Source organism: Lactuca virosa, chromosome 6, assembly GCF_052849685.1.
Source record: "Lactuca virosa cultivar CGN04683 chromosome 6, Lactuca_virosa_CGN04683_v6, whole genome shotgun sequence".
Taxonomy (NCBI): domain Eukaryota; kingdom Viridiplantae; phylum Streptophyta; class Magnoliopsida; order Asterales; family Asteraceae; genus Lactuca; species Lactuca virosa.
Window position 1 is genome coordinate 159110045 of NC_136431.1, and position 23895 is coordinate 159133939.

A 23895-nucleotide genomic window follows, 5' to 3' on the forward strand; every position below is an offset into this window, starting at 1 on the left:
TTAAATTCTTTTACTTAAATTCTTTTAACTTATATTCTGTGTATCTATATAGATATAGTTATATAAGTAGGATTGAAAGGACTTAGGACTGATAGCTCACCTTACTTCCTGTTCCTTGTTTGGTTATGGACTTAGGGTATTCAGGTTATTTGTCCGAAGGTCGTTTGAATCCTAGTTATATATCATGTATATGTGTGTAGATATAAAAGGTTACTTCTTTTATTCAGTTGAATGCCTTTGGATAGCAAGGGTATACATACATGTTCATATACACAAACAACATTACTAGTAAACTATAATAGGTATAGTTTAGGATGGTACTATTACTAGAACAATGAAACATACAATGAAGTAGTTCATTCATGAGTAATACATAGTGATGATAAACAAACATAACACATAGTGATGAGAAACAAACATAATACATAGTGATGAGAAACAAACATAATACATAGTGATGAGAAACAAACATAATACATAGTGATGAGAAACAAACATAATACATAGTGATGAGAAACAAACATAATACACAATGATGAGAAACAAAACATACAAGCTAGACAGAGAAAGAACACACAATACAGCTAGCACATACATATACATATACATATACATTACATACAGTTATGTGAGCCACTTAACGGGGGACATGGCATTACCTGTCATGACCCGTTTTGTATCCAGAATCTCCTTAATTGGGGAGCGTATGAGTTTGTGTATAGATCTATACTGGATTGACTATCCTACACCTTGTTGCTCGCTACAGTGGGACTTGCAAGTCTACGGGTGCCAAAATTCATTTCTTACGACGTCTTACATCGTCGTTTTACTATAGAGTCGGTAGCAAGATACAGGCCGATCACATGGTACTTTAAATAACAAATAGTTAGTTACTTAATACAACACTACAGTACTATTTCATTTTCCCTTTACATTTACTTTGTGATATTCACACAATAAACAATAATGTAAGAACTATATTTTTGGTTAATGAGAGTCAGATTTGGGAAAATACACACTCTTACAAGAGGCACACACACAGATACTAGATGCTTTGGTAGAAGGCTACTTTTAGTAGGAAACATAGGGTTTTCTAGGAGAGTTCAAACAAATACAAACTTTTACAAAACTTATACATTACAAACATCTTACAAATGCTTTCATACAAACACATACACTAATATACTTATGATCTCACCAGCTTTAAAGCTGATAAACTCTTTCAAAATAACTTGTATTCTCAGGTCACCAGTAGACAGGTACCGGTGCCAGGTTCTGGGAAGATGGAGCTCGTTCAAGACTCATCTTTTATTTTTGAAGTATATTTTTGGTGTGTATATAACTTGACAGAACACACTTGTATAAAATTATATTATTAATGCAATGGATGATGTTGTTGCTTGTTTACTACTTTGCATTGTTGTGATACTGAACATGACGTCCTCCACCCCCGAACGTTTCCGCCGTTCCGGTTTTGGGGTGTGACAACTAGGCTTTAGTAAATCATGACGAATAGTCTTATCGATCTTTTGTGGTGCACCTGATCAGTGCACCAGAATGTGTACTCGATCCCTTAGTCCTTCACTTGACTCACATATACATGTGAACAAGGAATTAATCTTAATTTTTCAAAGATGAAAATTATCATTCATCATACTATACAACTTGCATGATTTCCAAGTTTCTATCCAACTGAAACCTTGGGTAATGAGAATCGTTCCTTATTTGGTAAATTTAGACACTACCACAAATGAAAGAATCAATTTCATATTTCCATTATTGATAGAAATATACAAACATCAATTTTCCATAAGTGCCATTGCAAGGACATATAAAATAAAACAAAATTTTATTTATTTGTCAAATGCGGAAAAACTTTCCTTACAATGCAAATTTAAATGGAAACTATGCTATTACATATTTCTTGGAAATCTATCATAACTCTCTAAGTAGTAGCTCAAGAATCCGATCTTCGAACCATGCGATTGAAATCCATCTTCGCGATCAGATTCAGCATACTCTTTTTTTAAGTTCCCTTCCCTTTGCTTGATCCTGCCATACATTAAAAATGTATTAAGAATCTTCAAATAGGAACTTAAGAGAGTTAGATAGTGGACTTACCTGAAGCAGAGTCAAGCTTTTTGACTAGACCTTCTCTCAGATCTTTTAGGTAGTTAAGGCAGCTTCGCAACCAATGCCCCTTCCTTTGGCAATAGATACATATGGACCCTTTGGAAATGGTACATGGGACTATCTCAGACTTATCCATTCTCTTTACCATTTGGTCAACCGATTTGACTATGGCCGATCCATTTCCATTAGGAAGAGAAAGCTTTTTTAGATATTCAATGTTACCATTGTCAATGTCCATGGAAGTCTGGGAAGTTGATCTTCTTAATCAAATTTGCTCTACCAGTGCTCCAAATCATTGCTAATTCAACAGCACCAAGCAAATAGATAAGATCATTAAGGGTCATGTCATAGTCTTTTACATAGTAGACCCAAAGGACACTCACTATGAGACTTAGAAGGTGATTGAACAACCAACTTTCTCAAGACTTTGACACCCAACTCTCCCGGCTTGTCAATATGTGACTTCATCTCCAAGATGTGAGCACACATAGACCTTGCTTGCCATTAGGGCTTGAATGACCTTGAACTTGTGGGTTAGGGAGAATAATTGAAGGAGGTGGAGGGAGTGAAGAATGATTTTCGGGACATCATCTTCATTAGGAAAGCTTGTTCCAAAAGTTTTTGGGAAGATCATAGATGTCTGAACCAGACATCTTTTGGGAGATATTCAAGATAGTTGATTTAAAGTCCTTAATATAACACCCAATATGAAATATTAAGGCTAGGACCGAACACAATATTTTATAACTTGGAAGAGGGATGCCGTAATCCAAGCTATAGAATATTTGAAGGTAGGCGAATGACGATTCACCAATTTCCACCATGAAAACGAAATAATTTATTAGGTTTTAAATGGATTTGAAACTCCTAGATCTTTTGAGATTCATTGAACTTTTCAATGGCATGTTTCAATCTCGATTGTGCCCTCTCAAGTTTTGTGACTGGGATGCCGAGGATCACAAAACAAGGTGTGAATAACCATGCAAATATACTTGGTACCCTTAATATTTACCCCTCAATCGATGTGTCGGTTAACCACACGCGCTCCACTAATACTATGATAAACATTAAGTTACCCTTTCCCTACCTTCTTAAATCAAGCTAGTGTGCCGGTTAACCAAATGCACTCCACTAACCGACTTAAGCAAAGTGCAAAGTGTAATTTCATGGGTTAGCACCAAATTCACATTTTCCTAAGTAACTAAGATTGGGAATTCATAATAGTTTAGTTACTTAGTATTTATCATTAATACTTTTAATGAAGGGAGAATTATAGTCCTTCTCCTACCCATTCGGCTAACGACCCTCCACCAGTCAAGGAAGCGGTGGGTGAGAGTGGACACCCATTAAACTGCCATTTTATAGGCAGTAACCTTATACCCCCCTTATAGACCGACTTCGTGAATGAGGCCTACTAACGGTAAGATTGACTTGATCTTATACATATATATATTATTAACTTATAATACTATAAAGTATAAGGGTTGAATTTTAACTTTTAAAATTCTAAGGGCTTAACTTGGAATTAAAGTATTCATGAGGGGAAACTTTACGAATTCCAAAACTTGAGGGAAAGTTTTGAAACTATTCAAAACTCTTTGATTTTCATAACTTATGAGTTTAATTAAAGTTTTAGAGACTTAAATGAAGATACTCTTGAACATCCATAACTTGAGGACAAGTTATGGTCCTCAAGTTATGGAGTTCATAAAAACTATTTATGAGAAAAAGACTCTTCATTTTGTAACCTATGGCATTATTTATGAGTTTAAAGAATCATAAATGTGTCTTTTCATATAACTTGAGGACAAGTTACAAAAACACATTTTATGAACAATTTGTAGATTAATTTGGATTGAAAACAACTAACACAAAGTTTTTTCATTAATCTAAATTAACTCATAAAACAAGGTAACACAAAAAAACTTTTGATAATCCATAACTTATGGAAGTTTCAAAACTCTTAAGATCATAACTTTTAAAAAAGACTTTTGAGTTCCAAAATTTTCTGACAAAATTTGTAACTCCTTAAAAAAAATTTAGATCAAACTTTTAAAACAAATAAAATAATCATATCATTCTATCTTTTAATAAATTGACCTAATTCAACTTTTGTAGTAAAATGACTCAAATTTTACAAATAATTAGTTTTCCATAAAATCAAGTAATTATCTTAAAATTTGACAAGCTTCATGTTTTTTTTTCTTTTTGTTTTCAACTTTGAAAATCAAACATTTGCATCAAATATAATAGAAAACAACCCATGTCTCTGATACCACTGTTGGGTTTTTGGTATAATACAACATCCTATGGTGCACATACAACCCTAAATACCTTGGATCTATTCTTTCTCTATTATACATGCAAATATCAATTTTTCCAAGGTATTGTTCTAACTAGCATAATATGAAGAACATATAATATAAATTCTAGTAGAATTACATACCTCTTTGTTGTAGCTTGCTTCCATGGAGCTTAAGAGCCTAGTGCTTCACGTGTGACACAGCAAATGGTTCACACAACATCACGAACATCTTGGAATAACTTGAGAGAAAAGGTTCCTATGCTCAAATTGGCTAGACCTCATGTGTACACACACTAGTGCCAATTTCTTGAGCCATGGGGTCCTTATATATGGTGGCTATTAGGGTTACACCATGTAACTCATGTCTTTCCATATTCTTCATGCTCCATGGGTTAAAACCTCCATGGAGTATCCATGGGTTAAGCGCAACATGAGGAACTATGGATCATAAGCCCACATATATAAGAATGAATGATTTACACAATCAATCCCCATATATTTAATTAGTCTCCTTTTGATCACATAATTAATTCCAAATTAATTCTTGATCAACACTAATTAAATAATATGATTTCATATTAATATATTAGAACTTATAATATATTAACAAATCATAATTATCCTTTTCTCACAAAAGTCTATCCAAATTGCTCTGATGTCATGCAACCCAAATGGACCATGCCAATCGGGTCAAGTACATACCAATTATAGTTATGGACTTAGACACTAATCTAACATAACCTTGATCTTCTAAACCTTCTTAATCGAAATTGATCCCTTCTTGATCCAACCATGTTTCTTGATCCAACCATGTTGCTTGTATGAGAGGACCTAACGTAGAATCTGTCTAATAGAATCACACCCAAGATTCCAAAAAGAGAACCAAAAAAACTAGGAGAGGGTCAAATTTCTATGAACCCTATAAATGGTTAATAAATTTGACTCTAAGAAAAGGGAGGAAGAGGTTGGTCAAAATTACAAGTCAGGGTGCAAAGAGGAATGAAATCCTTATCACCATATTTATAGCCTTAAAGTCGTTGCAAGGTTTCATCTCATATCCCATGTGGGATTGAGATATAATTCTAAAATCACCTCTCATCCAATGTGGGATGGTGATTTCAAAATTCCCTTAGTCCAAAAGGTTTCTGGAATATTACAATTTTAGCTAGTTAATATTCAACCCCTTGAATTAATTAATTCCCAATTAATTCTAACGTAACTTATGATTAATTTATTAAACATAATAAATTAATAAACTTATTTTCCCCTTAATCCTATTTCTTTTAGTTTCATATTTATGTCATTCAGGCAATCTAAAAGGAACCTATTATTATTTAGAAATATTACCAATGGTAATGACCTTGTACATTATTTCTAATAATTTTCATTTACTTATAAAAACTATTTGTATACAATCACTTCACGTATAATATCTATACATTTAGAATGTATTACACAATGCATATTTGTTGGAATGGTTGAAAGAGATGGAATGCCTAGTTGACATTCAATGGACTAAACCTAACCATAACGAGATGCTGCATTGACATTTAATAGATATGAGTTCAATGGTTATTGAAGTATTCAATGGGAAAAAATATATTTATTTAGTTCAAAATGATAAAGAAATAAATTTTGTTTGTATAAACATACATTTAATTTATATTTTGAGGATTTCAAGGCATTATAAGTAAAAATGAAAGTTTTATAAAATGGAATGATGATGTGATAATTTATTAAATTTTCAAGAGTTCAATACATTGCAGAGCGAATACAAATTGTGTATCCTATGATCGTTTATGATATCATTCATGTATTTATGGTTGATAATGAAGTCAATAATTAATAATTTTTTATCATATCAAATAGTTGTTATTTAAAGAGCACATTCACTTTGTAAGTATACAACATAACATCCTAATCCCATTAAATTTTAATTTGGTCAATGTGCTAAAGGACCGACAACTTATTAGACTCGCCACGTCTGAAGATCTATTCGTTGAATTATACTATGATCAATTGACCATACACAACGTTCTTGAAGGTCCAACCACTCATAGTCGGTCTGAACACCCACCGGTCCATTTGGATGTCCTTAACACCTGATTCTCATAAAGTTTTGCAGTACTTGTGATCATCTGAAGACTTTCACCATCAAGTTTTTTTATAAATACTGGCCAATGCCTATTATTCGATTTGATCCAAAAACGGGTTATAATGTAATCAATTTGCATATTAATAGTGACACTTGAAATATGATATTATAAAAACGATAACTATTCTTCATCAGGAAAATAATAGAGCAGGAAAAAATGAAATAAAACAACACCAAATAGATAAATATATTAATGTTAAAGGAGGGCTATTCTTCAGAACCCTTTTTGAGAGAGGGGAACTCCATCGTACATAAATAATAAGGGACCGTGATGCACCAATGACAGATACAATAACACTTCCACTTAAAGTTGGAGGCTAAACAGGGATGTGCTGGGCCACGAGGGAGCGTGACGCCGACTCTAATACCATGTAATATATATATATATATATATATATATATATATATATATATATATATATATATATATATATATATATATATATATATATATATATAGGCACTTATAAAGTCGTGTCGTACTGATGTGGGTTACACTAACACTCCCCTTTATAGTTGGAGTCTCGATGAAGATAGACATGGATGTGCTGAGCATGGGGATGTGGAATGCTAATACCAGGTAAATATATGTGATACCCCATATTAACTCTTCCAAAGAGCCTTTTTGGAGGGAATGCATACCCCAACATATATAAACACTTATTGGATCGTGTCTCACCGATCTATGCTACATGAATACTTCTCTCAGAGTCGAAGGCTTGATGAAGATAAACAAGGATGTGTTGAACCACATCGGTGCAGGACACTGACTCTATTATTATGTAAGATATATATGAATTCTCAAATTAACTCTCCAAAGTAGCCTTGTAGAGAGAGAGACAGCGAGAGAGAGAGAGAGAGAGAGAGAGAGAGAGAGATATATACTCTAACATATATAGGCACTTATAAGACCCTGTCACATTGATGTGAGATACACTAATACTTCTATTAGAGTCAGAGGTTCGATGACGATGGACAGAGACACGTTCAGCCACGAGACGCTGACTCTGATAACATGTAAATATATGTGGAACCAGAAAAACTTAAGCCCTTTGAGGGGCTAGAGTAGTATTTATAGTATAGTTTTTGGGTCATTATTTTTTATTGATAGGTTGGTTTTATTTTTCCTTAATCTTTAAAGCATCCTACTGACTTGCTGTTTTTATTTTGATTTCCCTTCAAAAAAATCCGACCAATGCATATTTCTTTAACTAGTAGACAAACACAAATGAAGAATCCATTTTACGGAAATCATGTATAACACATAGTATCGACCATCGCGCTTTGTTATTTTTTTTTTCTATTTTCAAGGTTAAGATTTATGTCTTTACTTTCCTTTGTTATTTTTTTCTATATTCATGGGTAAGATCTATTTCCATTTTTTCTTTTCTAGTGCTATCTCCTATTATAAAAGCATATTGAGGTATAAAATTCCCAACAGCTCATGAAGTATAAGTTTCAATCATTTAAGTTCTTTAAATAGTATAAGCACCATAGAAACGGAGCGTCTATACTCACACTTGGAATTGGGTTGTACATATATAATTATATATCGGGAAAACTGCAAAAAAAAGTCTTTGCATATTGGTCTCATAATCGATTTAGTCATTATATTTTTTTTATTCAATTAAATCCCAAAAACCGATATTCGTATTCAATTTGACCCTTTTACCCGGTCAACAGGTCATCCAGTTTTGAAAAATTACAATTTTTTTTCCCGGATATCAATCGTTTTTTTTTTCAAATTTGGTCCAAAATTTAAACTTTTGGTCTAAATTTTAAATTAGATTACAAATTTGGTCCAAAATTTACCTTTTTGGCGCAAATTTCAGAATTTTGTTATGAATTCAACCCAACTTTGGATTTTTTATAGCATTTTTTCTCAACAAAAAAATAATAATTGAAAATATATATTTTTTATAAAATCATATTTATACAAAAAAAATTATTATATTTTATGTAAAAAAACTTATTTTTTAAATTTTTTCTGTATACAAAATACCTATTTATAAAAATAGGTATTTATTATGTACATACATATATATACAAATCCATTTTTATGATATATATATATATATATATATATATATATATATATATATATATATATATACACACACACATATATGTTTACTATGAAACAGGTGTTTGTATAGATTTATTTTTTTTGTAAAATATGTGTTTGTATATATATATATATATATATATATATATATATATATATATATATATATATATATATATATATATATAATTTTGTAAACATGAATTTGTATATATTTCTGTACTTAATAAATATCTATTTTTAAAAATAGGTATTTCGTATATAAAAAATTTTTTATATAGAAAATCTAAGATTTTTTATGTGAAAATATGTTTTCCTTTGTATAAATATGATTTTCTTTAAAGAAAAAACAAATTCGAAATTTTTTTGAGAAAAAAAAAAGTTGTAAAAAAAGTAAAGTTTGGATGAATTCATAACAAAGTTATGAAATCTAGGCGAAAAGGGTAAATTTTTGACACAATTTGTAATAAAATTTAAAATCTATGCCAAAAGTGTAATTTTTGGACCAAATTTATAATAAAATTTAAAATATGGGCCGAAAGTGTGATTTTGAAAGTTGATTACGTGTTCATCCGGTAAAAGCGTTAAATTGAATATGATCACCGGTTTTTTAAACATAGTTGAATAAAAATTATATATAATAATTAAAACGATTATGAAATCAATATGTAAATACTTTTTTACAGTTTCCAATACGATTTATTTGAACATCGTCGACTAGTTTCCCAAAGAAACAAAAACATCCACGCTTTCTTAATAGTGTTATTACCTATTGTTATTTGACCATTTGATGGAGATGTGACATACATTCAATCTTTGAATTTAGAGTGATAATTGAATTCAAGATTCATACTACAGTGTGGAATAAATATTTATATAAAACAAAGTGGAAGTTTGGTCCCCTCCATCCAAATGTCACGGAGCAATGAACTTGGCACCTAGTTATCACCAAATATGGTAATCTTTTTCATCTTCAAGACTATGGTCTCATTTGCAACATTAAAACGTAAACGTCAACTATTTAATTAATAATTTACCTTAATCATTAACCCATGACATGTTAGATTGATGATAAGCATCCAAAAATTTGATATAAACCCCTATATATAAAAATTTGAATGGAGACATGAGATAGTGAAATCCATGACAATTTGTGTAACGTTTAAAATTTCCAACCGAAATTTTCATTTAAAACCAGAGTAAATATTAAAAAACCATTTCTCGAAAAAAATATCACATCATCCATTTACTTTCAAAGGGGATTAATGTAGAAAAGTCTCATTATTTTGGGAAAATTGTTAATAAAGTCGTAAAAGTTTTGTTTTTTTTAAAAGAAAAGTCCCGTTTATTTAACCTTTTGCCCAAATTAACGAAAAAAATCATTTTTTATATTTAAACAGCAAATGGCAGATTATGTGATTTTTTCAAAATAATGAAACTTTTCTGTTAAAAACAACTTTTAGGACTTTACAAAAAAATTCCCAAAATCATGGAACTTTTCTGCATTAATCCCTTTTCAAAGCATAGGGTTTAAACAAAGTTAAATTACAACAACCAGCAGAAGTAAAATAACAATGTAACACAGATGCAAATGTACAACCTAGATGCAATTAACTTAACAACGTAAGCATAATGTTTTATAAGCTCCGTACTATACCACATATTCCAACAAACATAAAACGCATACAAATAGATACATACAATACATATACACAGAGGATCTCAGCTTCAACTGATCCATAATCAATCCTCTCAAGCATAGCATATCTACATACATGTGAACCATAGGCACCCTGCCACCATACCTCTACCAGCTCTCATCCACCGAATCCTAGCCCTCATACAACCCTCGACTCCCAGATTTTCTTTAATATCCTTAAAATCATAAAGTAAAATTTTCATTTTTAATTCAATCAAGACACCAATTATCTTTATTTCAAACATTCAAGGTATTTCATAATAAAATAGTTATCAGAGTGAAATCCCAAAATCATCATAGTGTAGAAACATGGGTGGATGTGTTGCGATCAAGTCGGGCCCTTCCTTTTTTAAACATGATATACCTGAAACCAAAAACTTAAAACCGTAAGCACAAAGTTTAGTGAGTTCCCCAAAATACCACAAACCATACATATCAACATATACTCGGCCCCGCCTGGCATCGATCCATGTTCGGTATACATATTTGTCAGTCATCAGGCCATGCCTGACATCGGGCCCCCGCTCGTTATACATATAACCACATAAGCATATAAACACATACACCTGCAATAATCACAAAGATAAATAGCATTCAGAATGGTCATCAGGCCCCCGACCAACATCAAGACCCACCCGATAGCGGGCTCCACCTTGTAAACATGCAAACACATAACATATGTGAGAGTCACGCAAAAATCTAGCATCGTAAACATAATAAACCATGGGCCGACAATGGCGCCTTCGACCCACTAACACAGTGAGGAAACTCATCTCTCATTCTGAACAATATCAGATGATGTCCCGATTTCGAATCTTATCTCTAACCGTCACCTATCCATCCAAATGACCAATTCTCAAACTCAATCCAAAAATACCAAATATACCCCTAGGTCAAACATGGTGAAAATCAGGTAAAAGTTAGAATTGTAAAAACTCAAACAAGTCAACCCAGGTGAGTATGTCCAACGTACGCGTTGGTTGACCAGGCATGTGGCCTGTTGACTACGTACGTGATGGGTTTTGAGTAGTATAACATCCCTATGGTGCACATACAACCCTAATGCTTTGGATCTAAGTTTTCTCTAGTTATACATGCAATATTCTTTTTCCAAAGCATGAAGCCTAACTAGCATACAAATTTGTTAATTGAATCATGAAAACTAGTTAGATGATTACCTCTTGTTGTAGCATGTAAAATTTGGACTTTCAAGACCTTAGCACCTCAAGTGTGATGCCTCAAATGTTTCACAAAACACCACCAACAATTGGATGACAATGAGAGAGAGCTTGGAGCACCAAAAATCGGTTATATCCTCTTAGAATACTCTTGGTCCGATTTTAGGGGCTTAGAGGTTACATATATAGTGTAAAATTCCAAGAGTCATTTGTAAACCCTAATTCTTACACTTAGGCTTATGATCCAACAATTGATTTGGACTAACACTTCATGGACTATCTCATAAGCTTCATCACAAATCAATCATGGATCATTAGCCTAAGCCATATGTATCACTGATTTACATAATCAGTCCCCGTTAATTTAATCAATCTCTTTTGATCACTAAGTTAATTCCAAATTAATTCTTGATCAATACTAATTAAATAATATGATTTCTCAATTAATATATTATACTTATAATATATTAATAATCACATATAACCTCTTTCTCAAATATCCATCCTATCAAATTGTTCTAGTGAATGCAACCCAAAATGGACCATACTACTATCGTGTCAAGTACATACCAATTATAGTTATGAGCTTAGACACCTAATCCAACCGTCTCCCACTTGCATAAGTATAATAACTACAATTGCCAATGCAACTTCAAAATCCGATTAGCAATCGTAGCTCTCAAAAGTTGTTGTCGAATTCTGACGCGTCCTTTAGATAAGGGATCATATAATCCTCTGTTCTTCAAGATATCATGCAGACAAAATACATGGAACATAGTTATACTTATTGTCCATCAGTTTGTTTCCCGATTTCTTATTTGTTTGACATAGAACTTAATTGAACACATCAATTGAGTCCTGACCGGGCTCGACATATAAGTCAAGACAAAATCATCGAGGGGCCCAAGATATCGCTTTTAATCCTCTTATGATAAAAGGAACAGATAAACTTTGACTTATATGCTTGTACTAATTACTCGTTAAATCATACACAATAGCACGCTTTATAACATCAAGTTACAGATGCGTTTTCGCACTATCAATGCACAACCAAATTGTAATCAACAACTAATATATCTTGGTTTGAAGACTATATGATATTAACATATCACAATCACTCGTGATAAATTCCATGAAGTGATTCATGTGAGCGTTGGTTTAATCCAATACTCAAATCTTATTTCAGGAGCACTCATGAATGTTGTAGCAAACTTTTGCTATGTCTAAACACTTTAGACAATCTACAAGCCAATTCATAACCGTCTTATCTCAATACCTACTTCCAAATGATGATCGACTGTGGATGGTTTGAATAATTTTATTATTCTGGAAGTCAAAACATGCAAAATGAAACAATAGTAAACAATTGACACAAGATAGTAACTTTACTCATAAATAAAACTCCTTTTATTTAATCATCAAATGTCAATTACATTTTATCTATTACAGGTTTCTAAACAGCTATCTAATCATTAAAACTAATATCGTCCTTCAGCCCAATACTTCTAGCATGCTGCAAGTGCTTAACCCTACTCAGTCCCTACGTAAGGGGATCTGTTGGGTTCTCTTCTGACGATACCCTCTTTACTACGAGCAATCCTTCTTCTATCCGATGTCTTGTGAAGTTATATTTTCTGTCAATGTGCCTGGATCTGCCATGATCCCTTGGTTCCTTGGTTAAGGCGACCGCACTCTCGCTATCACAGAAAATCTCCATAGGCTCCTTTACAGTCGGTACAACTCCAAGATCACTGATGAATTTCTTTAGCCATATCGCCTCCTTCGACGCTTCGCTTGCTGCTATGTACTCTGAGTCGCACGTTGAATCAGCTACAGTCTCCTGTTTGGAACTTTTCCATGTTTCTACTTCTCCATTTAGGGTAAATACCCAACCCGACTGAGAGCGGAAGTTATCCATGTCGTTCTGAAAGTTGGCATCATTATACCCTGTAACTCTCAATTCATCACTCCCACCGATGGTAAGGACCCAGTCCTTAGTCCTCTGTAGGTATTTAAGAATGTTCTTTACCCCAGTCCAGTGAGCTCTACCAGGATTCCCCTGATATCTGCTGACCATGCTCAAAGCAAAAGCCACATCAGGGCGAGTACATGTCATAGCATACATGATCGAGCCAACTGCGGAATCATATGTTACTCGGCTCATATCTACTATCTCGGGATCGGTACTCGGACTCTGAGTCTTACTCAGTTTGGTATTGCTCAGAATGGGCAATTCACCTTTCTAAGAATTCTCCATGCTTAAACGTTTCAACACCTTGTCCAAGTAGGTATTTTGAATAAGTCCTATTAGTCTTTTACTCCTATTTCTCAATATCCTTATGTAAGCAGCTTCTCCGAGGTCCTTCATAGCGAAACACATTCCATGCCAGGACTTAACCTCCTGCAAGGTTGGAATGTCATTTCCTATGAGAAGTATGTCATCTACATACAACACCAGAAAGTTAACTACACTCCCACTAGCCTTGACATACACACAGGACTCATCCTCGCTTCTCAAAAATCCAAACTCTTTGACGTTCTCATTGAAACAAAGATTTTATCTGTGAGATTCTTGTTTCAGTCCATAAATGGATTTCTCAAGCTTACACACTCTATTAGGGTACATTGCATCGACAAAAGCCTCTGGCTGACTCATGTAAACATCTTCAGCCAACTTTCCATTTAGGAAAGCGGTTTTGACATCCTTTTGCCATATTTCATAATCATGAAATGCAGCTATGGCTAGCATAACCCTTATAGATTTAATCTTCGCTACTGGTGAGAAGGTCTCGTCATAGTCAACTCCATGAGTTGGAGTAAAGCCCTTCGCAAGCAATCGTGCCTTATATGTGTGTACTTTCCCATCTATGTTGGTCTTCTTCTTCAAGATCCATTTGCACCCGAATGTCTTACGACCTGGTACATTATCAACCAAGTTCCAAACTTGATTCTCATACAAGGACTGAATCTCGCAGTCCATCGCGTCTTTCCATTTTGCAGACTCAGGGCCTGCCATGGCTTCCTTGTAGTTGTTAGGTTCATCCAAATTTACAAGTGTATTATCATTGATAAATGTATCACCATCTGTAGTAATAAGGAAACCATAAAACTCAGGTGCCATTCTAACTTTACTGGAACGTCTCAGAGGTAAGGACTCGTCAACTGGTTCAACAGGAGTTTCATCCTCGGGTTGAGCACTACTGTTTGAGGTTCCTTCACCACTTAACTCTTGAAGCTCTTAAAGCTCAATTTGCCTCCCACTGTCCTCTTGTCATATAAGTTCTCTCTCTTGGAAAACCCCTCTCCTCGCAACGAAGACAACATTGTCACTCGGACTATAGAAGTGTGACAACCCGAAAATCCTTGTCTTGTAAAGTTCAGCTATTCAACTCAGCCGAGTGTCAGCCTTCGTTTTGCTATCTTTTAACAAAATTGTGGGTCTATATGAGTGTTTTAGGCTTACTATGACCTAGATATGAGTCTTGGGAAGGGTTAGAAAGTGTGTGGCATCACAAAATCGGGCCAATCACACCAAAGAAGGTGTGTGAGGCCGCACACCCGCGTGTGCGGCCAGCCAGCCGCACACCCAGCAGCACAACCACCCTCCAGCCGCACACTCACCCTTATATATATAAGGTGACCCTCTTCATTCATTCCTTTCATTTGGCTGCACTCTACTTTCTCTCTCTACTTTCTCTCTTTAAAAACTTCATCCAAGAACACTCTAAAGGCCTCAAGAACGTGAATTACTCCATCATTCAGCTTTTTATATTGGTAAAACACTTGAATCTAAGCCTAAAACTCATACTGTTCTTCGTGTTCTTCATCCCTTGAAGGTGTACGGCCGCACACCTTCATGAGGTGGCCGCACACACCTTAAGACTCTCCAAAGTGAAGAGTTTGGCCTCCATTTGCTAGTTGGACTTGGTATTAGCACTAGAACACCTCAAAATCGACATTTCGGGCACAAATGAGGAGTGTACGGTCGCACACCCCTGTGTACGGCCGCACACCCTCTCTGTACGGCCACACACTCCCATGTACAACCGCACACAGGCCTGGCCACACACCCTGGCCGTACACTTGGCCGCACACACATAAAAGTCGAGTTTGGTGGCCTTACACTCAAATCTAAGACCTTACACTCATTTCGGGACTTCAATAGGTGTTTGTAACACTTAATTCTAAGTGTTTTCATGCCCCTAAGGTGTGTCCATGTGTCCATTAGTGGTTATATACCCTAAGTGTATTCATATATGTGTTATTACATGATAAACTAGAATCCGTCTGTGCTCACGACTTCATTCGACACCCGGCGATCCTATATCAATCTTTCTTTCGAGTTACTCACTTCAGGTGAGTTCATACCCCCTTAATCAACCTTTGAAATGATTTTAAATGCTTTTATGTGGGGGGAGGGGGAATACAAGTTGAACTATTAAGTTATTATATCAATCACATGTGATTAATAACTGTCAATCAAATAGATTTTTGCATGTTAAATTGTTTTATCAAGCTAAAGGTTTTCAAATATGGTTTTCAAATCTCTTTTAAGGTACTAAAACCTCTTTTTAAATTACTAAACCTTTATCAAAGTCTTTTAAACTTATATCCTTGTTAGATTCATGTTTACATAGATATAGTTATATAAGTAGGGTTTGAAGGACTTAGGACTGATAGCCCGCTTTATTTCCTGTTCCTTGTTTGATTGTCGACTTAGAGTATCCGGTTATTTGTCCGAGTGTCGTTGAAGTCCTAGTTATATATTATGTATAACTGTTTAGATATTAAAACTCTTACTCCAGTTCAGGGCCTTTGGGTAGCAAAGGTACCTAGATAACCTCTCAAGTAAACTATAATAGGTATAGTTTAGAAATCAACAATAACTTTTATGAGGAGAAACTAGCTATATCAATATTCTAAAGCATGTACTTTTAGTAAAAAGAAATGTATATAGCAATCAAAACATGAGATACATCCTCATGATGCGGATTTCACCGTTGTCGAGTTGGTAACCAGAGTCTCCTGGAGGGAGAGCGGGCATTGTGTGTATAGATCTATACGGGACAGACCATCCCACATCCTGACTGCTAGCTACAGTCCCGGCCGACCAAGCCAAGGGGTGACAAATGTCACATTTATTTCGACGCCAGTAGGTCGTCGTGTTTACATCCGTCAATCAGTATGGTTACGAGTATCTTCACATTTACCTTATAATTCATGGCCTTAAGGTAATTAGTACCACGGTAGTTTCTACATATAAAACTACGGTACTATAATATTTTCCCTAATAGATTAAACTTAGAACGTTTTTGATATAAAACGATAATGTAAAACTATATTTTGATAATGCTAGTAACATATGGGAAAAATACTCTTTAAACACAAAACAGTCGGGTCTTGGTAGAAGAGTGCTCTTAGTAAAGAAACTCATTCTTCTAAACATGAATCAACCGAGTCTTTGTAGAAGACTGCTTTTAATAGAGGAATTTATTCTTTTAAACATGAATCAGCCGAGTCTTGGTAGAAGATTGCTTTTAGTAAAGAAACTCATTCTTTTAAACATGAATCAGCCGAGTCTTGGTAGAAGACTGCTTTTAATAGATAAATTCATTCTTTTAAAACATGAATCAGTCAAGTCTTGGTAGAAGACTACATTTACTAGAAAATATCAGATTTTCTGGAAGGAATTCAAATACTCTATAAACTTTTATGAGATTATTTTGAGGAAAAACATGTATTTATATCAATGTCATTAAAATACTTATGAACTCACCAGCATTGAAATGCTGATCCTCTCTTTCAAAATAACTTGTATTCTCAGGTCGTCAGTAGACAGGTACACTCCGGGAGCTTTTGCGAAGTCAGCCTATTACTGAGCTGCATCCTATGTTATTCTCTATATCTACTCTTCATGTTGTTGCTAAATGTAACCTATGTAAAAACTTATACTATTAATGCAATGGTTGTTGTACTTTGATTACTATGCTGCATGTGTTGTGATACTTGACATGACGTCCTCCACCCGCAGAACGTTTCCGCCGTTCCGGTTTTGGGGTGTGACAGATTGGTATCAGAGCATTGTTTATAGTGAACTCAGTATATCAAATCATAAAAGATATACAACCTATAAATACAATGGGATAAAAACACTCTGACCAAGAGTTATACTTTAAAATATAACCATATTTTACAAAAGTATAAGTATAAGTACGTCCAGAATATATATACCAGAACAAGTATCACAAGAAGAACAAGAATAAAAGTCTTTGGATGTTGGGCATTACCGTCAAACCTAGGCAGTTATGTAATCGTAGCTGGAATAAATATAGCCTGATCAACTATATTTATTCGAGATGCGACTAACGTGTGTTTGGGAGTGATGGTGGTGTTGCAATAAATCTGAAACTTACCATGTAGGAATGCTAGAGCCAAACATAAAGTTTAAAATACTATAGGAGTATTTTATGATACTAAAAGACTAACAATAAATCTAAAAGCATGTTCAGAAGTTCTAGAATCAAACATGTAATTAAAATACTACAGGAGTATTTTAGGAACCATGAATAACCTTGCGTGAAAACTAAAAAGACTCTTATTGATAGATCTATGATTTCAGAGTATATGCTCTCAAGGTTATATATAGTGAGGATCTCATAGACTAAGAATGTGTGGTTTTACTCTACTTCCTTTTCCTTGTTTGGATGTGGATATAGAGTAGTATCACATATTCGAAGGCCTATTAGATGTAAGTTATATATGATTTGTGTACACTATGTAATTGTAGAAGGACTCGATATGGATCACACATTAAAATGATTTAATAATCTCTTAAGATTCTTTAGACATTCCCATTCTCGCATAAACCCCTTTAGAAAACCTTATCCACTTCAGTAATCGGCAGAGGAGTCGATAAAGACCCAGAAGAGGTTCAATGAGAAGATTTCCATGTAGGAAATAAATGAACAGTGATGAGACTATTGAAATCGCCATGTGCCTATACCCTTTTAGGGACATCGGTGGGAAATTCGCCTGAACTTCCGAGATTCCAGTCATCCATTATGAAGTGACGACGATCGGAGTCAGAATCAGAAGTAAGACGGAGCGGAAATTGAATATGTATACAGGAGAAGAGAACCCCATAAAGATACCCGCAGAAAAACCAAAGTTCATTTCAGCCAAGAATAAGCGGTGAACAGAGGGAGCCAATGCATGAAACCCGATAAGTGTTTCTACCTCTTTAACATCACGCTAATAACCCATAAAATAATACAATTTAGTTAGCTAGTGATTACACTACGCACACTATGTTTTAGGCAAATCGTCTTTCCTGTCGCGATTAATATAAATAGATCGGATCACAAAACCTCGATTGAGAGTGTTTAGCCCTAAACTTTCATAAGTCTTTTTCTTGTGTAATCTTCGTTCCGAAGTTCTTTCGAATCTTTTCAAAGCTGGAGAGTGAACCTCTCCAATATAAAGATAACTTAGTTGGAACAACACCCGTTTTATGCCGTTCCGATACATTTACTCTACCCTGTTGCCAGGACTTCATCATAGGGATGTAGGTCGACACTTAGATAACCATAACTCAAAGCGCGGGAAACATTTATGCCTATTATAATAAATAAAGATATGTCTAAGGGTAACTATCGTCCCTAATCCGCTTGTGTTCCTCATCGTGTAGGAAAAACCATGCCTCCGAAGAAACGTAACCAACCCGCTAGCAAGACACCGACTCTCCAGATCGATGAAGCTACGTTCCAAGCTGCAGTTTTAGCAGCCGTAGCAGCTGTCATGGCTCACCTGAATGCTAACAACGCAAATGTTAGCAGGAGCACTATCGGGAATCCCGATCATAGCAATGGACAACAGCAACCAGCACCGGTGTGTAAAGCCACCCAAGAACTCCAACTTATTCCCCTGAAAAGAAATTTTGAGAACGAGAAGGGGAGTACCTCGACTCAAGGACCTTCGGAAGGGCAGCAAGCTGAGGTAGTCAATACCCCTTTCAACCCGCCTGTCTCGACACCAAGAAGACCATACCTAGGAAACTTCCCCCACTGCAACACGTGTGACTACCATCATTATGGAGTCTGTCGAGAACCCTTTTGCGTTAGGTGCAACATGAAGGGGCATACCGCTCGCAACTGCAGAAATCCGGTTGAGTTCATCACATCAACCACCAATGTTGGGACCAGTCCAATATGCCACCTATGTGGTGAAATTGGGCATCTCAAGAGGAACTGCCCAACTGAAAGAAATGACAAAGACGCAGGAGGAATTTAACTCTAGTACCTAGAGGAACATCAAGGAACCCGGTAGAATTTTGGTACGCTTCCCAACCTTAAGTAGCTAATCGAAAACTTTAAATAATCAATTCTAATTGTAATTACTCCCTCGTTAAGACAAAAGTCGCAGCACTGTTGTAAAACTTAAAAACCCATCAGGTAAAGCTATGATGGCTTAGTATATACGTTAAGGCAAAATATGATTAAGGTTGATAGACCTCGACTGAGTGATGCGGCCTTATCTCCTGTTCCTTGTTTGGTTGTGGATTTAGGGCGGAGTCGCTCACTCAACAGTCCTTTTAATCTTAATTATACATGACTAGTGTATACTAGGCGGTTATAGAGAGGCCTTGTGAGAAATCCGTTCATGAAAAGTACATTAATCCAAAACATCAGGACCCCTAGCGTTCAGCGTCAATCATGTCAGTCCAGGTATTCGCGATAGTAATACTACGGACGAACCCGAGACGCTAAGAACTTGTGTGCCCTGTTAAGCACATGGTCCTATCAATCTTCATTGTATGTCGTGTCGATGTTTATTAATTTCGACACTACCGTCAGTCATGTTTCGACTTGCTTCGACCATGCGAGAATTCCTAGTGCTGTGTAAAAAGAACTTTCACCTTATCATAGGTGTCAAATAAAGGTTCTTTCGAACCTAATAAGAAAACCTAATGCGAACAATCTGTCGTCTCTCTTATCCAACCTTCAGAAGTGCTCAGGAGAGGGGTACCGCGCGTTGTTAACCAACCCCATTAGACATTAAAACCATAAGTGAAAGGTACTGCAGATATTCTAGAAGACAATAACCGCCCGAGGCCTACTCAATAGATCCTCCAGAAAGACCACTTGTACCGCACGATCTAGTTCGTGAATCAAGAGAAAATACTCATGGGATTAACTTACTACTACTGAGTATATGCATTAGAGTGGAATATAATTTAGGTCGATAAGATTTAAGATGTGTGCTTCCGCCCTACTCCCTGTTCCTTGTTTGGTTGTGGGTTTGGGGTGGGGCCACACATCTGAACATTCTGTCAATCTCAATTATATACGACTTATATACACTGAGTAATAGTAATTGAGCCGAGCATGAGGTCTACCATGAACCTTAAAATAAAACCCTTCATCATATAACCATAGGAAAGGAGTTGAAGTCAAGAGAACAATTGTGGGTTAACCTACTAAAATGACTACAAATTCAAAATTTGTTGTCATCCCGGGTTAGGCCAACATAGTAGCTGACACCCTCAGTTAGGAAAAGTAACTCAAGTCGTAAGAGTAAAAAACGTTGACTTCGACCATCCATTCACGCATGATAGCACAAATTAAGCATCTCAGTAGTGAGCCAAGAAACCAGGAAAGCTGTGACAGGTTAAACTCTGAGAAGAATGGATGAGGAAATTAGAGGATCTGAGTGGCAGAGTCTTATGCCATCTAGATTTAATCTACAGAGATAAACTCGGTAACATCGGAAGAGTAGTTGCAAGGGATGCTCGTACTACTCAAGCACTTCGTTCATCCAGATACAGACGAGAAGTGCCTAGGTCGGAAAGAGTTGTGATAGTGCCTCGTCATGCGAGAAAAGTTACCGTCGCCCTATAGATGATAGTCTGCATTCACCAAAGTTAATACTAGGATGCTAAGAACCACATGATTACCTCCACGACCAGGAATACTTGAGTAAAGTAGGAAGCAAGTTGCGTTAAGCTTTATAACCCAGGTCATAAAGGGATTGTGGACTCGACACCAGTCTAGGTGTTAGTCGACGGGTTATACAAGATCACGCGCTTCCTACAAACTAGAGGAAACAGACACAATGGGGAAACTAATGGAGCATGCCTTAGAGATTTGTTAGACTACTAGGTGTTCCAAGGAACATTATCTTTAAGAGATAGTAGAACCACCTCCCGAGATAGTCAATCACTTCAATGATCCAGAAAATCTATGAAAGCCAACCAGTAGGAAATACGAATCCGAATACGACCTGAGACTCCTAGGAACCAATCATAAGGACTACACCCCCAGTAAGAGAAAACTTTTGGAACTTCAGAATGGTGATCACGCCAAGTGATAATATCACCATGGAAGTACATTATGTTTTGGGTACATAATGTTCTATTTTGCTAAGAACTTAGGACCATCAGAGATTCTTGATAAGAATTGGTCCAGCATCCGTCAGACCCAGACTGCTTTAGGGATTCCATAAATTCCACCATAACCTATCCACGTCTCAGCGAATGAACCAGTAGTACCCGAAAAAACTCTCTTCATTTTCTCGACTAGACCATAAAAACCAGAGTCACGTTCGTTAAGGGAAACAGGAGAAATCTAGCTCGGTAAAGGAAACTGATGAAACCTTATTCCGTGTAGCCTAGAGATCGGAGGAGAAGCCATGCCCCGTAACAAATATTTGCTAAAACTCAGTATGGACCTGATTTCCCTAAGGAACGGGCGGATCAGCTAGAGCATGAAGTGTCCACATCTTTCGTATCCATCCTTAAGTGTTCGTTAAGATTCTAATTTCGGGACGAAATTCCCTCTAACGGGGGGATGATGCGACAACCCGAACATCCTTGTCTTGTAAAGTTCAGCTATTCAACTCAGCCGAGTGTCAGCCTTCGTTTTGCTATCTTTTATCGAAATTGTGGGTCTATATGAATGTTCTAGGCTTAGTATGACCTAGATACGAGTCTTCGGAAGGGTTAGAAAGTGTGTAGCATCACAAAATTGGGCCAAACACACCAAAGAAGGTGTGTGCGGCCGCACACCCACGTGTGCAGCCAGCCAGCCGCACACCCAGCCGCACACTTATTCACTTATTCAAATCAATGAAGATTAGACTCGTTTTTGCTATTTTCTAGCACTGTTTAGAGTCAATTAGAGTGTTTAAAATATAGTATAATCAGGGTAGGAGTCGTGGGATGAGTTTTGTGAGTGTATGTGACAACCGTCAAAATTCGAGTCGGTTCTAGATTTGACTAGACTTAGTTGCACATATAGGCACAACACATATTAGACTTAGTAACTAGAAGCTAAGTTATAACCTAGTAGAAACTTGGAAACAAATAGAAACAATGGATGGTGTACTTAGATTTCACATTGATATGTGAATTCTACTACTACTTAAGTGTAGTGACTATCCATATTTGGGTCACTCTTTGACTCGAACACCATTTCATGAATCATATACACACATTATGCACTTGACCTAGAAGTAGAAATTAGGTCAAAGTCTCATAGAAACTTAAGTCAAAGTTGAAGAGTAGGACTAGTATACTTGATTCCTCAATTTCGCTTGAATCTCGGAATCACTACATAGAATGCCAATAAACCGCTAAAAATAAATTACAAACAATATTTCTAATTTGAATAAGAGTTATGAAACTCTAAAATAGTTTGAAATCTCAAAATTCAAGTAATTTTGATATCCAAAGATATACAAACTCTCAAAAACCCTAAATGCCCTAAAAACTCACATTTGTAAACTTTAACCTTAAAATTTTTATAAAAATAATTATGAACCTTATAATATGATCTTATAACAATTAAAATTATGAAAATGCATTCAAGGAAAATGAAATTTAACTCATTAACATTTACCCTTAATTTATAAACCAAAAATCAACACTTTTATGCATACAAACTTGGTTAAGTTGCATCTTTTATAATAATTGATATTTTTATAAAATATTTAAAATTTATAAAGACAAATGAAAGGGAGAGGGATATTATAACCTCAAAAGTCGGATTTCTTTTTCCCTCTCTCTCTCCTCTTCCCAACACACTCAATCACTTTCCCAACACACCCACTCCATCTCTTTCTCTCTCACACTCCCTCACTTCATTTTCTCTCTACTCTCTCTTCCTCTCTCCCTCAACCACGAAATTGTCCAGAAAACAAGTCCAAGAACACACCTCAAACACAAAATCTTCATCATGTAGTGGTGTTCATTAAGGTAGAACACGATTTCCTTTCATTTTCCTTCAAGTTTTTAAGATTTTTCTTGCATTTCCTTCTTCTTCTACACCTTTCTATTAGAAAATATGTGTGCATGTTCATTCACTT